Here is a 4606-nt window from a genome sequence, read left to right as displayed (position 1 = left end):
CTATGTTTTCTATATCCACTCCGATATATATATTTAAATTTAAATTTGTGTTTTCAATCAAACTTCTGTCTGCAAGTTTCACTTCTACCAACAAATTTTTCCCCTCACTCACACCATATAGCAACAGTATAGGCTCAAGATTTATCATTTATGCTCTCCTATCCATATCTTTTGTAGAAAAAATTCATGTTAGACCAGTCGATTGGGACAGTTTATTTGATTAATTTTTCCTACATCCAATGAAATATATCGCTATGTTCTCGTCTTTATCAATTAAAATAGTTTAAAATATAGAAAAAAAATTGCTCTATTATTGTCTTGCAGTAATGAAATGAAAAAGAAATATAGGGTAGTTAATCGGAAGTGTGGAAATAGCAATGCCTTGGTCTGCTTGCCTGCCAAAGGAAAAAGTGGGTAAACTTCTTTTGCTTTCTAACTTTAGTCTACTAAATTAAATAAAGTTGCAGTTCAGTTCAATGGTCTCAGACTCTCTCTCTCTCTCTCTCTCTCTCTCAAATTAGCAAGTTAGCTACTGCAAGCTCTTCCATGGAGTTTAATATTTAAAGCTCTTCCAAATTTGGGTGTATCTGCCTCAACCCCGTACTACCACACTATACCAACTCTCCACCTTTACACTGGTATACTGAACTCTCTCTCTCTCTCTCTTTTGGGCAACTTTTGGTTATCCTTTCTATCAGGTGCTGATTAGTTTTTCCATTAAGTACTTGAATACTGTGCTGTTTTGTTGGCTCTTGTTTTCCCACTTTATTCACTCTTTTGCTTTCCATTGAGCATGAATAGTTTTTTTACCTCTTCCTTCAATGCTTCTTGATTGAATTCAACTTGTTTTGGAGTTTGGTTATATTTATCTTAATATAATCCTGATGGGGTTTCCTTTGCAATCTGTTTGGCTTCCCAGAAAATGATATTCCCATGAATTTGAACTCCAAGGAGAAAACTTGGTGCAGTCCCTCGTTTTTTTTGGTCAAGTTAGAATTTTTTTGGGTTTTGTAAAGTGGTAGTGATGATTCTCCAATGGGAACCTATAGATAAATAATCAGTTGATCCTTGGGTAAAAAGTGTGATAATTTTATGGCATAATTTGAAGTGGGATTTGGGTAGAATCTGGTCATTTCTATTTATTTTTACATGCAATGGAATCTTGGAGCTGTATTTCTGAAGGGAAAGGGTTTGTTGTGTCAGATGGAACAATTTCACATACTGATTCACTTTCTAGAAGTAGAAATGGTTTGATGGGTTGGGAATTGAACACCCCTTGTACTTTTATGGAAAGTCAAGGTTTTGGGGAGTTGGGTTTTCCAGAAATGGTGGGCAAACATTTGCAGAATGATTCAATTAGAGATGCAGTGAGCACAAGTATGTCTACCCCGAATTTGTTTTTCGGTGAAGACGAATCCTCTTCGAGGATTTCGAGCTCCATTGTGGACTCCAGCAGTAGGGATTCTTCACTCATTGACTTAAAACTAGGGAGATTGGCTGATCACAGAGATGTTCATAGCTCTAAATTGTCTAAAGGAACTCCCATGTTGTCTTCATCTGGATCATCAACGCCCCCTAAGCGAATGCGCGTTTTGGGTGTGTATCCTCGGCCTGCCTACTGCCAGGTTTATGGTTGCAACAAGGATCTTAGCTCCTATAAGGACTACCACAAGAGGCATAAGGTTTGCGAGGTTCACTCGAAGACTGCGAAAGTTATTGTCAACGGCATAGAACAGAGGTTTTGTCAACAATGTAGCAGGTTTGTCATGATTCATATTTTCTTGATTGAATTTCCTGTTCTTCGGTTTGTCACAAACATTTGGCATTCTGATATTTTGCACGCTTCAGTTAATCCCAACTGGATTTTGAATCGAACTGCTTTTCTAATGTTACGATTCTTATTGCCTGCTGATAGAATATGTACTAGCTTCTGACCATACAGGTTTCATTTGTTGGGTGAATTTGATGATGGTAAGCGTAGCTGTCGTAGGCGCCTTGCAGGACACAACGAGCGGCGGAGAAAGCCTCAGATAGGGAGTCATCCTGGAAGAGCTGGGAGGTTCCCTCAGTCATTTGATGGTATGACTAAAATTTAATAATTCATTTCTGATCTAGACTATCCTTGCATTTCCTGGTCCCCCCCCCCCCCCCCCCCCCACCCCTCCTTTTTGTCCTCAACTGCATACAAACACACTGTCATCTCTTGCGCATCCGTGTCCTCTATATATTGTTGACCCCCTTATCGATGAAAAATTGTTTTCTGACCCAATTTCTCCCTTACGATTGAGGCTTTGAGCGACTACCATGTCGAAAATCAAGCCTTAGCAATGGAGGAATGTGTCCACTGGGTGCATATTGCAGCTGCAACATTGAGCTGAAACTTTTTGCCTCGGAGAGTTAGGCCTAATATACAATTGAAATTTATATTGAAATACGTAAGAGATGGTTTCTTTAAGTAAGTCAACCTCCTTGAACACCACTATGGATGAAAAAGCCTTAAATAAGAGTCATCTTCTCTGTATGATCATATGTTTTTGTTACAATTTCTCTAGAATTCAACTCAAAACCTTCAAACGGGCCCAACGCGCACCCAAATTTACAAAAGTTGTGTTTAATTTTCAAATCCGCAATTGCATTCACAAATGAATCCAACTAGTCACCAACGGTTAAACGTTATGTGTTGTTCTCATGACTCGTGTTTCATAAGACTCCAATCGAATGTAGTCTAAGGATTCTCCTCTATAACTTACCGTTCCCAGAGTGTCTAATTAGAGAATCATCACTCCATCTCTACTGTTTTGAAGCATTTGGATTTTCATTGCTTATCTTAAAGTATGCGTATCTTGCAGGTGGCAGATTTGAAGGGAATATGTTAGCAACTGCATCTTTTATCTGCCAAGAGATACTCCCTACTGACATTCCTGAGAAACATGGAATGGGTGACTGCTGCAGGCACGTAAAATTTGAAGGCGGGACTCATTATAGGCCTTTGTCGGGGATGCCTGTTACAAACGGGCATCTGCATTCAAAACCTGTCTTCCCTTCTTACGATATTGGCAAACAGTATCCCTCATTTCATGAAAACGGAACTAATCCTCTAACTGCAAGCATATTCGGTCAGAATGGTGGTCAATATCCACAAGATGTGAGAGGCCTAAGTTCTGGTTCACATTCTATTTTTCATGAGACCGCATTAGGAAGTCAAGATTTCAATGTTTTCAACACAGCTTCAGCAGTTCCAGGATTATCAGGAATCTCAAACTCTGGCTGTGCTCGCTCTCTTCTGTCATCTCAATCACAGAACTCTTCAAGCTATATGTCAGGAATTCCTATCGTGCGCCCCTTGGTCATACCAGCCAGCCATAAATTCCCTTCTTCAGGAATGAATTCTGGCTCTAGGAGTCACCTGAGTCCCATACTGCTATCTAATGATTGTGATGATACCAATGATTTTGGAATCTCAGATGGGATTATCCAAGGATCAGGTTTTGCGAACACCAAAGATCGTCTACCCTGTCAAGATGGAGCCACTATCGACTTGCTTCAACTGTCATCGCAGCTCCAACAAGTAGAGGATCAACGGCAATCCATGCAGGCGAAGCAGGAAAATGATGCTTTCTGCTGCCTCAGAATCACTTAAAAGTGATCTGCAAATAAGGTAAGTTGATGTGTACCACTGTAAATTTGAATTCTATCACGGTGGTTCGATCAAAAAGCCAAATGTTGCCTTGTATCATCGATTATATGCCACATTGAACAACGAATGTGTCCGAAAAATATATCTGGACTCGACTTGAGAAATAAATCTCAGTCCCTAGTTCACGAACCTATCACTTTGTAATTTACATTAATCTCAGCTGTATTCTCAGTCCAGTTTCTCTTTGAATACATTATATTTACTATTTTGAACTTGCATTGATATCACAACGTTAATTATTCCGTCTGTAATGAGACAGGATGCGAACCGTCAATGCACGTCGGTGTTGGGAACAAATCTACCATGGATCTCCTTGAGAGACATTGATAGTAGCACTTGGAGTGTGCAAGAAGAAACTAGAAATCTTTGGTTTACCTTTAACCTGCTGCTACCGACCTTTTAGTTCACTTGCATACGTGGTTAAATAATCGTCTTAACCTCCTGGTTCTCTTTACTCTCTGCATTCTGAAGAAATTTCGTTGATAAGTGCTGCTTTGAAACTGACATCCTTAGGAATAAGTTCTGTTTCTTACCCTTCTGCATACCTTTCGAGATGAACGTTTTTTACTGAATCATATCGGAAGTGTTTAATTGTTTTGCTGTATCAAGTTGTAGGATTATTTCACTGCACCATCTTATATTACTAGTTATGACTTAAATCTTCTCTAGTTAAGCGTAGATTATCCCCGAAAAGTTCGATAACAGGTGAGTTTGCAGGCGGTGCAAGCAGCACAAGCAAAGGGTAAGAAAATAAAGACTTCATAAGTAAACTATGTCGAACCGACGATAGTTCAAGAGCTGCTAGATATGCATCAGGCAAAATGGTTCTTACCAAATGCCCCGAAAACTTGCAGAAAAACAAATTAAGCTCCCAGAAATTGTTAATGGCTGATTTGCAGGGGCTGCATA

General features: G+C 39.5%; 1 pseudogene; it reads left to right on the top strand.

Annotated features, from left to right (window-relative positions):
- Positions 1-277: 277 nt before the first annotated feature.
- LOC126600578 (squamosa promoter-binding-like protein 6) lies at positions 278-3902 on the top strand (annotated as a pseudogene).
- Positions 3903-4606: the final 704 nt, after the last annotated feature.

Source organism: Malus sylvestris, chromosome 14, assembly GCF_916048215.2.
Source record: "Malus sylvestris chromosome 14, drMalSylv7.2, whole genome shotgun sequence".
In the NCBI taxonomy this organism is placed as follows: domain Eukaryota; kingdom Viridiplantae; phylum Streptophyta; class Magnoliopsida; order Rosales; family Rosaceae; genus Malus; species Malus sylvestris.
The sequence above is the reverse complement of the archived record's forward strand: the minus strand, read 5'-3'. Positions and strand labels throughout refer to the sequence as shown.